General features: G+C 41.1%; 1 long non-coding RNA gene and 2 pseudogenes across 3 annotated transcripts in view; 1 reads left to right on the top strand and 2 right to left on the bottom strand.

The window, feature by feature from the left end:
- The window catches only part of LOC141421616 (uncharacterized), an 88349-nt gene that overhangs the window by 52128 nt on the left and 23873 nt on the right, over positions 1 to 12348 (top strand). For all 3 annotated transcript variants that reach the window (XR_012446214.1, XR_012446215.1, XR_012446216.1), the window contains one exon: positions 6696 to 6957. This is a non-coding gene — a long non-coding RNA (uncharacterized lncRNA). The remainder of the gene's footprint in view (positions 1 to 6695; positions 6958 to 12348) is intronic.
- Positions 421 to 1026, bottom strand: LOC141421615 (small ribosomal subunit protein eS7-like; annotated as a pseudogene).
- LOC141421251 (DNA-directed RNA polymerases I, II, and III subunit RPABC3-like) lies at positions 7649 to 8207 on the bottom strand (annotated as a pseudogene).

Raw genomic sequence — 12348 nt, 5'->3', positions numbered from 1 at the left:
AAAACATCTCGAATACTCATGATTTGTATCTGGGTAGAGCAAAAGCACCTTAGCCAACTGTTTGGTACAAAAGCAATGGGGAAAACCAAATATGGGCCAAATTGTGTGCAAAACAAACCTTTGCTCTTTGGATTTTTTTTGGGGGAGGGGATTGGTGTTGAGGCTGAATCCCAAGTGTATGTTAGGCAAATTCTCTAGCACTGAGCTACAATCCCAGAAACCTTCACTGTAAGTGGCTTGTCTTGAGTACTGTTATAGTAATGGAAATCTGACTGACACAACAATGCTTTTTCCAATATCTGTATCAAACCTTGGAGGTTGGGGATTTTCTTCCAGATTTGCTCCTTCTTCAGGGTCACTCAGTTCTGGGTTGGTGACTGGTCCCTATATCTTCTAATCTTGCATTTGTAAGACTTTTTTTTAAACTATGAATTATACTTTATTTAGTCATTTTGTTTACAACTGAAACTCTGGGAATTCAAAATTAACGTCCTTGCCAGTGAGCTTCTTATACACACCAGAAAATGTTTCAACCTTGTGTTCCACGTTGTTCTGCTGTGCTTTGTCCAAATGAACCTGCTACCATCCCGTTTCACGCTGATCCTCTTGCTCACAATTTCACTGGGGAAGACCAAGTCTTCAAGGATGGCGTCGTGTACAGCTGTCAGGGTGCTGCTTCTGGGACGCTTTTGCTTATTTTTCGTACGGCTTTTTTGAGTTGGCTTAGGCAGAATTCTCCACTGGGCCATGTGGACCACATGCTTCCCACTGCACTTTTTCTCCAATTCACATACTAGCGTGGATTTTCTGGAAAGACTTAAGTTGAGGAACTGGAACAAAAGTTGTGATAGCTTTGCGACCACCACCAACTTCAATTTCCTTGGCTGCCGTGATGTTGAGCTCCCGCAGCTGCGCCTCGAGGTCCAAGTTCATTTCCAGTTCGAGCAGCGCCTGGGAGAGGCTCGACTCGAACTCGTCTGGCTTCTCGCCATTGGGCTGCACGATCTTGGCGCTCAAGCTGAACATGGCCTTGTCCTGAGGGGCAGAACGCGTGGTGAGAGGAATGCGCCGACCGACCGACTGCCGGATAATCCGCCTCATCCCCAACCCGGGGCGCAGGGCCCTTTTTCCCTAAAGCCGGCAAAAAAGCGCAGCCAGAGGACAGGGCCTGAACCTACGGTGAGGAGTCTTGTGACACTTTTGTGAGAGTCCAGAAGAGACTCGCTTCTCTAAGACAATGAAGGACACATCAGGGAGGGAAGGAACTTGAATTCTTGCAGATCGCCATAGTTGTTCTCTTTGTAGGCCTGTTATCATTAACCAAATGACTGTTCATTGTAAAAACGAAGGAGCTAGACCTTTTAGGGATTATTAAACAGAGGCTTTACATTGATGGTAACTCCTGGGATCCCAAAACGCCACTTTGGCCTGCTATTAAAATAGGGCTTGCAATAGTTAGCTCAATGGAGGCCTAGCTCTTGTATGAGTCGCAATGGGCTCACTTGGTCCACAGACTCACCCCATTGTCATTTCTCCAGTACCTACCTACATGTCTAATTATAGTGCACATGATTGAGAGTCTCCTAGGGTCATAGTTACACATGACAAAACTGGTAAATTTATAGCTCTAACTATAGACAAAATTAAAATTTACAATAGTATTTATTATAACCTGAAGTGAATGAGAAACTCATAAACATGGCATGAAACCCAGGGTTCAGAAATAAAAATGATAACTATATTGGCTTTATAATAATTTAACTTTTTTTTCTTTTTGGCTGTACTGGGGGTTGAACTCAGGGCCTTGGCCTTGCCAGGCAAGCACTCTACCACTTGAGTCACTCTACTAGTCCCTAATTCAACCTTTTTGTGTGGCAAAAGATCCTATAAATAAAGTTAGAGACAAATGACAGATTTGGAGCAAATATGTGTAAACATATATGATTGATTCTATATGAGTTCCTATAAACTGATTCTCCCCAAACCCTAAATAGCTCAATAAAATAATGGGCAAAAAAAAGGTGAATAGAAATTTTATAGGACATAATGAAATGATCAATAAACATGAAGAGATATTTAACCTCCCTATCAGTAATGAAAACTTAAATTGAAGGAAATATGAAATAACATTACTAAGATATCTGATGATCTTCACCTCCATCTCCTAAATTAAAAGGAATTTAAAACTTACAGCCTCATTTTTAACTTCTGACACTTTTCTCTACTCTTAAGAATATATGATTAAAAATATAGATTTTTAAAAATAAAATGGTGTACTTTCTGCAACTGACTTTTTCTTAAAGGAAACCCATTCAAGTAAGTTAAATAACTATATGTTTCTTTGAAAAGATCCATCATTATCCTCTGAGTGGCTATGCCATAATTTATTCAACCAGTCATTTATTTATTGGATAGAAAAAAATAGTAGGAAGCATGTGAGAGATAAAACTGATAAAATTTGCAATTCTTGAAGAAGATAATAGTAATGAATTTTTTTTTTTTGTGGTGCTTGGGCTTGAACTCAGGGTCTTCACCTTGAGCCACTCCATCAGTCCTATTTTTGTGAAGGATTTTTCAAGATAGGGTCTCACAAACTATTTGCCCAAGCTGGCTTCCAACCTCCATCCTCCTGATCTCTGCCTCCTGAGTATCTAGGATTAAATGTGTGAGCCACCAGCACCCGGCAGTCATGAATTTTTATGCCCCAAATACAAAAGCAATTGATGATTTTTGTCAAGCCACATAACCCAGACATGGCCAGAGGGGTTTACATGTCTCTTTGAATTTCTGTACACACCAGTCTCCACCTAAGCAAAATTTAAATACATTGAGTGACCTATGGTGGATGAAATGGGCCTGATACAGTGCTGTGTAATGGTACAGACTTTCTGAAAAGAAGTTTTATACTTGCTTGAAGGCTTTAAAACATTTATGTCTGTCCAGTAATTCTACCTACCTGCCTTTAGCTTAAAGATACAATCAGGTGCGGTCGCAAAGATTTATTGATAAGGATGGCGCTGTGGTTTGAGTGTGTCCTCCTCAGGTTCGTGTGTTGGATGGAACCTTAATTTCTCAGCGCAGCTCTGTTGGGAGGGCTTGGTCATGGGGTGAAGCCCTTGTGAGTGGATTCAGGCTTTTCTTATAAGAATGAGTCTGCTATTGCAGGAGTTCAGCCCCTTTTCCTCTCTTGATCTTTTGCTTTCTGTAATGAGTTGAAGTAGCACAAGGTGCTCACCAGATTCACTGTTTAATCTTGGGCTTCCCAGCTTCTGTAACTGCAAGCCAAAATAAACCTCTTTTTTGTAAAAGTTACTCAGTCTCAGGTATTCTGTGATAGCAACAGAAATCAGGCTAAGACAGAGGAACACATTATACATACAATAAGAAATGAAAACAGCATAAACATTCAACAACAGGGAAATTTAAAATTAATTGTGGTCATCTGTTAGGTGGCATATATAGCCTTTAAAAATCATATTTTTATCCATAGTCACCCTACTTTGTAATAGCACACCAGAACTTCTTGCTCCAATCTAACTATTACTTAGTACTCATTTATCAACCTCTCCCCAGCCTCTGGTAACCACCATTCTACTTTCAGCCTCTATAAGACCAAGTTTTTTATCTGCTTACCCTGATTAAAACATTACACAAATATGTACATGTATTGAAACATCACACAGTATCCCCTAAATAGTACAATTTTTATGTATGTGTTAAAAATTAATTAAATTATTTTTTTAAATTGTATTTTTGAAGACTGTATAATGCCATGAGGAATTGTTCAGGATACAATTTTCAAGATTAAAAAAAGCTAAAGCAAAACCACCAAAAAAGCCATGAATTTCAAAATACTTTAACACATTTCAAACACTTCAACATTTCAGAACACTGCATGATAAAATACTGTGGAGAAGCTTGTTGCTGTATTATTGTAATATCTGTTTAGACTTTTCATTATAAAGCTAACAGAGGATCAACAGCAAACTTGCACAAAACAGACCTTCAGGAGAAGGTGGTGGAAAAGTACGAATGAAGGAAGCTTAGCGCTTCTGCAGTGAATGACAGCATCCCTTTTCTTACAGAACAGTTGGTTCTGTTGCTTTGTGGTCAGGTGGAATTGCACAACAAAGTCCTGGGTGTGGTGGTGCTACTGAGAACGGCCAGTATCCTGTTCTCAGTCACTGCCCAAGGGAGTTTAACGCGGGACACACAATGCCAGAAACACAGGTGCGAATGGTACAGACTGAAACAGCTGGCAGTCATATGTAAGTGCACTGGTGACAGGAGAACAATGCTTATGTTGGTGTCTTGAACATCCAATAACCACCCTTGAAACATCATGATATTTACATACATGCTTACACTATATCTTAGTTAGATTTACCCCTCCATCCTTCTCCCCCCTTAACTAGACTGGACATGGGCCACACATATCTCCTAAAATCTGTCCTCCCTAACTTTTCACCCCTTCCAACTAGGAATATGATATCAATGATATGTGACAAAGAGAAATCATATCAATAGTACATGATACGCCATGTGTGGGTTATATGGTCCTATGACCCCCCCATTTCTACCTCCCTTCCTATTCCCACCCCAAGGCAAGGCCTCTGTAAATGACAGATCCCTGTAGGCGGATTCTGAGGGTTGGCCTATTCCGGTGTGTGGGATGTATCCATATGCGTGCATTTGTGGAACCCCCAAGTCCGTTCTGATTCTCTGATGATTCAGGAAGAGGGAGGTGGAGTAAGGAGGGGACACCCCTCAAGGGGAGTATTCTGGAGGAAGAGAGAGAGGGAGGAGGAGAGAATAAGGTTTGGGGGTTGAACCTAACTACAGTATTGGTGAATCTGTAGAGGGAGCTGTTGCCTTTTCACAACAAGCCTTTCAGAAATCAGAGAAAGGCAATGGGGACCCAGTCCCCAGGGAAGGTTCTAGCCTCTCCAGAAAGGCTTCTCTTCTCCTTGAAAAACTGAGTAGGAAGGTCTTCTCAAGATAGACTCTGAAGATAAGAGTATTTCCTTTGTCAGTTCACTCCCTGCCTGCAAAATGCCAGGATGATGTTGGTGGAGCTTAGGGGAGAAAGACTTGCTACTCCATCACTCCATCAGAAGTGACCAGAGTGTGGCCAGGGAGGGACTCACAGACTGCTCTGCTGTACTCTGTGTGTGTGTGTGTGTGTGTGTGTGTGTGTGTGTGTGTGTACATGTGTCTTGTATACATGCTTTTTCAATAATTCAATTTTGACTCAACTTATTTACCCTTTGGTTCTCAGTCCTTATCAGAAGGAATGTTTTCTTTCCTCCCTCCCTCTCTCCCTTCTTTCTTTCCTTCTTTTTAATTATTTTGTTTTGAGACAGGATCTTCCTATGTAGCCCAGGCTGGCTTTCAACTCCTTATTCTCTTACTTCAGTCTCCAGAGTGCTGGGATTGTAGATGTGAGCCATCACACCTGGCCTCCTTTTAAATGTTTTTAATCCCTGAAGATAAAAAGCCAAAATTCCCTTCAAGCTGCAAAAGCCAGTATCATCTGCCTGCAACATCTCCGCCAGCTTCACTCTCAGAGACCTGGTCTTTCTGTGTCTCAGATCACAAGGCTAGGCTAGGGCAGCGCTCCCAAAGGATTCTGCTGTGAGGGAGAGAGGGCCTGTGTCCTCCTGATCTCTTTGTCTAGGACATGTGGCTGGAGAGTTTCCACAGCAGACTTGGATGCTAGTAATCTTTCTGCAAACCTTAGCAGTCCAGTTTTCATAGAATTCACCAATTGCTTATGTGCAATTTGTTCAAACTTTAAAAACAGATTTTACTGGAAATTTAATAAGTGTTGCCATTTGAAGATTAATCCTTCAAAATCCTTTCAAGTATTATAGGACTTTCTTTAAAGAGAGGATTTTTTTTAATATTATAGAAACAATATTTTTCTTAGAGAAATTTGGAAAGAGAAGGAAAACAGAAAGTCTGGGGAGAGCAAACACTGGAAGCCCTATCACCCAAGAGAAAATTACTTCTGATGTCCTGGTAAATTTCATTTCAATTTCAATAATTTCTACCTTTATCTTTTTTATGTCCTTTCTACTTTGAGTTTATTTGCTATTACTTTAGTAGCTTCTTGGGTTAAAAACCTACCTTCATAATATTCACTCTTTCCCCAATAATTTCAAATTAAAGTCTAAAAATTAAAGCTAGTTATCTATGTTTTTTTCCCCCAAGTATTACTTTGGCCACTGGAGCACCCTTTATAAATGTGACATGTTCTCATTATTCGTTTCTGAATATTTACAATTTATGTTTTAATTTCTACTTTAATTGAAGGGTAATGAGTTTATTTTGGCAAAAATTATGTTACTTAATTATCTGCAGTTTTGCTGTGCAATCTGATAGCCACTAGCCACACGTGGCCAATGAGCACTTGAAATGTGGCCAGTCCAAATTAAAATAGGCTTTAAGTGCCCAATATGCACCAGTTGCAAGGACTTAGTATGAAAGTTATATTGTTTTAATATTGATTACATATTTAATGGTAATATTTTAGATACATTGGATTAAATAAAATAAATTATTTACAGTAATTTTACCCTTCTTTTTGCTTTTTAATGTAGTTACTAGAGGGTTTTTTTTTCTGAAAAAGTACAGTTCAATTAAAAAATCATATACATGAAACAACTTCTTATTCACTTTAAGCTCTCCCACAGGGTCTTTAACAGGCAAATCAGCGGAGTCCTTGAAGATGGCGGCTAGAGGTAGGAAGCAGAAAGTGACCCTCCTATAGTGAAATCTTGGAGAGACGCTGGAGACACACTTTGCAGGCATAATCACCGAGAAAAGGCATAACTTTGACTCCTCCACATCTCCAGCCGGTGCAGAGAATCTCCACTTCACGTTAAACGGAGAAACGAGGAGGCCCCCGGGCCGCCAGTGGCCGGCGCCCATACGGCTTGGGAAGACGCGGACCAGGTGAGCTTCGCGGTACCGCGGTTCCCCCACAGACAAGCCTGGGCCAGAGCAGCATAGCCCCCTGGACAGACTGACCTCCACCCGGGAAAACAGGCAAATCAGCTTCTCATTGAGTCAAGACTAGTTAAAGACGCACCCTTAGCCAGGTGCTGGTGGCTCACGACTGTAAACCTAAATATTCAGGGGGCAGAGATTAGGAGGATCATGGTTTTGTGTGTGTGTGTGTGTGTGTGGTACTGAGGTTTGAACTAAGAGCCTATACCTTGAGCCACTCCACCAACCCTTTTTTGTGATGGATTTTTTTGAGCTAGGGTCTCATGAGCTATTTGCCTGGGCTGCCTTCGAACCGGGATCCTCCTGATCTCTGCCTCCTGAGTAGCTGAGATTAAAGGTGTGAGCTCCTGGTGCCCATCTGAGGATCATGGTTTGAAGCCAGCTGGGGTAAATAGTTCATAAGACCCTATCTCGAAAATACCCAACTAAAAAAGGGCTGGTGCAGTGGCTCAAATGGTAGAATGCTTGCCTACGAAGCGTAGGCCCCGAGTTCAAACTCCGGTACTGTGAAAAATAAAAAAGATGCACCTCAGTGCAGTGGACAGAGAGTCAGTCCCTCCTTGACAGGTGAGCAATGGTAACTTCTGCATGGGCTCAAACAACGTCCATGACCTGAGTGACCACCAGTGAAGCTGGCTTACTGTGAGATTTGGAAGGCTGGTTTCTTCAGTAACACATAAACTCTGGACTCCATCTCCACTCCATGCACTGTTGGCATCACCCTGCAGCCTAGAGAGCAGGCCCCGGTGGAACCCTAGGCAGAGAAGTATGTTGCTACTTCACTAGAAGTTACATCCCCCTCAGCCTGTACACTTTCCCATACACTACAAATTCAAATCCGTCAGCCCTACAGGGCCTGGTGTCTGTGGTCACCCAAGGTACCGTTTTCATGCAAAGTTGGGACTCATCACCCAAGGCTGTAGAGTGGCTCAAGTGGTAGAGCGCCTGCCTTGGAAGCATAAGGCCCTGAGTTCAAACCCCAGTGCCACCAAGAAGAAAAAGAAAGAATGAAGGATAAATCCAAATGTTTACATTTAAGATGAGCTCCATCTTTAAAGATTCACTATGACAATGCAGTGGAAACACTCAGACTTCTTGCCCTCTGTGTTGAGTCTTTCCACATGGGAAATTTCCTCGAACAGGATGCCCGCCGTGAGAGCAGCAGAAGGCTGAGCATGGTCACGACTGGGAGTCATGGATCTCTTCACATGGAGAAAAGGCTAGAAGGTTTTTAATTACATATTTAGCTTGCATCTGTGGCTCACATATTTATATTATATTAATTATATTATATTAATTTTTGAGACAAGAACTCACTATGTAGCCCAGGTTGGCCTCTAACTCACAATCTTCCTGCCTCAGCCTCCCAAGTGCTGGGATAACAGGTGTGCACCACTATGCAAGTATTTATCTTTAATTACATTAAGATATAGTCTTATTTTTTTTTTACTTGAGGGGTTAATTCCAGAGACAGGTGTGTTGAATTAGGCTTTGACAATTTTGAAATTGCCAAGTCCTTTTTGTTGCCAGCCCCCCAGAAGATACGGATCTTATCGTGTTGGGGAACGTATGCTATACCCATACAAAAACTGTGTTCTCAATGCTTTTTTTTTTTTTTTAACCCTTCAAATTCTTTTTTCCTTCTGTCTTTAACATTTCTATATTTTCTTTTGGCTAGAGTTTTACTTGGTGTATCTTTCTCTATTTCTTTATTTTCAAATGTCCTGCATTAGCTTGTTTTAGATGTGTCTTTTGTAAACTTGTCACTGGAATTTTAGGCCAAAACTCCCAGGAGTTTCAGTGAAGTATGTTTAGGTTTGGCCATCTAGCTCAATCCCCCAAAGGCAGAGGAAGATTTAATCAACTTGGACACATTGGGAAGAACAGATAAAGGAGTCCAGTGACCCTAAGTCCATCTTCAAGGGGCTACAAGACGGTTGAGATTTTATAGGAAAGGGAAGCAAGTCTTTGGATCATTATCTTACTTCTGGTTCTGCAAGGGGTTCTGGAGAAGTTATTACCCTTGTCATCACTTAAGGGGACAATCTGGTTCCCATGAGATGATAATTCCTGCTCTGGATGTAGCCTCATCATTATGGATGTGAGGACCCAGTTGTGTAGGTGGGGTGTGAAAGATTTCACAAAGACTGGAGTTAAAGCAGAGGCCTAGTTTTATTACTTCTCAAAGGAGGAAAGGGCCAGATGACATACATAGCAACTACCTCGTGGGGTAATTGGTGTGAGTTTTTAAGGGCTTTTGTGAGGTGTGAGTTGTAGGAACATGAGTGGGAAAGGTCCCTTTAATAGAGGGTGCAGTAGGTATCCTGATTAGACTGGCACACTGACAAGGATGACAGCTGGCTAAGAGACATGTCTTTAAAGTCTCTGGGTTCTGTGAGAAATTGCTAGCTGGATCTGATCTGAAAAAGACAAAGCAAGAATAGGTGGTGCCTACAGAAAATGGAATCCAAAAATAAACAAACAAAGAGTTACTTAGGCCCATTTGTTAGCTTTATAACGGGTAGTTGCCTTCACATGGGAGAGTGATCTCATCATAGGGTGATCTGTTCTTTGAGGCTCTTGTTGTTTGGGGACAGTTTTGGTCCCTTGTCGTAAAGAATATATGTCAATCAGTCTTGTTCTGGAATTCAAGATTATTCCAAAAAAGAGTAACTTAAGAGGAAAAAACACTAAAGAGGCAAAATAGAGCCAGAGAGGGAAAAAATAGACTAACTCTGGTTAGGCCAGGGGCTGGTGCCCTCCTTTAAGCTGTGTAAACTATACTTTTACAAATACAACTTGAAAGACTCTTTTTTTAAAATACATGAATTTCATTCATTTACACGAATTGGGATTATTTATATATTACAACTGGTTCCTGTAAACTTCTTTTGTGTTTCCAGATACAAGGTATTGTTATCTCTTTCCTGATTGCTAGTATAGAGGGTTGAAGCCTTCTAGTCTTCTCATCATTGCTCACAGTGGGGGTTGACACCTTTGCTGATGGCTGCCTGGCAAAAGGGTAGATAATGGGGAAGAGACCTTCTTGGCCAGCCCCTCCCAGTGCAATGCTGCCAAGTGGTCCCGACCACCACCTATGCTCCTCCTGCTACCTCTCTGTATGCTGTGCCCCACGCAGAGCACCATAACCACTTCCACCTCTTCACAATAATCCCTCTCTGCCAGGACTTCAGGCTAGCACCCACCTAGCAAGCATGAGATCCAGAGCTCAAACCCCACTACCGTCAAAAGAAGAAGAACAAGAAGAAGACAGAACGCTACTTTAGCCTGTAATCCCAGCACTCAGGAGGCTGAGCCAGGATGATTGTGAGTTCGAGGCCAGCCTGGGTTATATAAGACTCTGTCTCAGAAAAACCCTAAAATACCAATTCATATTTTCATGTGCTGTTATACATTTTTTTATTTTATTTATTTATTTTAAAAACATTTTTATTTTATTCATATGTGCATACAATGTTTGGGTCATTTCTCCCCCCTTCCCACACCCCTCCCCACCTCTTCCCTCTGCCCCCCACCCCCTTGCTACCCAGCAGAAACTATTTTGCCCTTATCTCTAATTTTGTTGTAGAGAGAGTATAAGCAACAATAGGAAGGAACAAGGGGTTTTGCTGGTTGAGATAAGGATAGCTATACAGGGCATTGACTCACATTGATTTCCTGTGCGTGGGTGTTACCTTCTAAGTTAATTCTTCTTGATCTCACCTTTTCTCTAGTTCCTGGTCCCCTTTTCCTATTGGCCTCAGTTGCTTTTAAGGTATCTGCTTTAGTTTCTCTGCGTTAAGGGCAACAAATGATATCTAGTTTTTTAGGTGTCTTACCTATCCTCACCCCTCCCTTGTGTGCTCTCGCTTTTATCATGTGCCCAAAGTCCAATCCCATTGTTGTGTTTGCTCTTGATCTAATGTCTGTATATGAGGAAGAACATACGATTTTTGGTATTTTGGGCCAGGCTAACCTCACTCAGAATGATGTTCTTCAATTCCATCCATTTACCAGCAAATGATAACATTTCGTTCTTCTTCACGGCTGCATAAAATTCCATTGTGTATAGATACCACATTTTCTTAATCCATTCATCAGTGGTGGGGCATCTTGGCTGTTTCCATAACTTGGCTATTGTGAATAGTGCTACAATAAACATGGGTGTGCAGATGCCTCTGGAGTAACTTGTGTCACAGTCTTTTGGGTATATCCCCAAGAGTGGTATTGCTGGATCAAATGGTAGATCAATGTTTAGCTTTTTAAGTAGCCTCCAAATTTTTTCCCAGAGTGGTTGCACTAGTTTACATTCCCACCAACAGTGTAAGAGGGTTCCTTTTTCCCCACATCCTCGCCAACACCTGTTGTTGGTGGTGTTGCTAATGATGGCTGTTCTAACAGGGGTGAGGTGGAATCTTAGTGTGGTTTTAATTTGCATTTCCTTTATTGCTAGAGATGGTGAGCAATTTTTCCATGTATTTTTTGGCCATTTGAATTTCTTCTTTTGAGAAAGTTGTGTTTAGTTCACTTGCCCATTTCTTTATTGGTTCATTAATTTTGGGAGAATTTAGTTTTTAAATTCCCTATATATTCTGGTTATCAGTCCTTTGTCTGATGTGTAGCTGGCAAATATTTTCTCCCACTCTGTGGGTGTTCTCTTCAGTTTAGAGACCATTTCTTTTTTTGAGCAGAAGCTTTTTAGTTTTATGAAGTCCCATTTATCTATGTTATCTCTTAGTTGCTGTGCTGCTGGGGTTCCATGGAGAAAGTTCTTACCTATACCTACTAACTCCAGAGTATTTCCTACTCTTTCCTGTATCAACTTAAGAGTTTGTGGTCTGATATTAAGATCCTTGATCCATTTTGAGTTAATATTGGTATAGGGTGATATACATGGATCTAGTTTCAGTTTTTTGTAGACTGCTAACCAGTTTTCCCAGCAGTTTTTGTTGAAGAGGCTGCTATTTCTCCATCGTATATTTTTAGCTCCTTTGTCAAAGACAAGTTGGTTATAGTTGTGTGGCTTCATATCTGGGTCCTCTACTCTGTTCCACTGGTCTTCATGTCTGTTTTTGTGCCAGTACCATGCAGTTTTTATTGTTATTGCTTTGTAATATAGTTTGAAGTCGGGTATCGTGATACCTCCAGCATTGTTCTTTTGATTGAGTATTGCCTTGGCTATTTGTGGCCTCTTGTGTTTCCATATAAATTCCATGGTAGATTTTTCAGTCTCTTTAATGAATGTCATTGGAGTTTTTATGGGAATTGCATTAAACATGTAGATTACTTTTGGGAGTATAGACATTTTTACTATGTTGATTCTACCAATCCATGAGC

The sequence above is a fragment of the Castor canadensis genome, chromosome 3, assembly GCF_047511655.1.
Source record: "Castor canadensis chromosome 3, mCasCan1.hap1v2, whole genome shotgun sequence".
NCBI classification, from domain to species: Eukaryota; Metazoa; Chordata; class Mammalia; order Rodentia; family Castoridae; genus Castor; species Castor canadensis.
The sequence above is the reverse complement of the archived record's forward strand: the minus strand, read 5'-3'. Positions and strand labels throughout refer to the sequence as shown.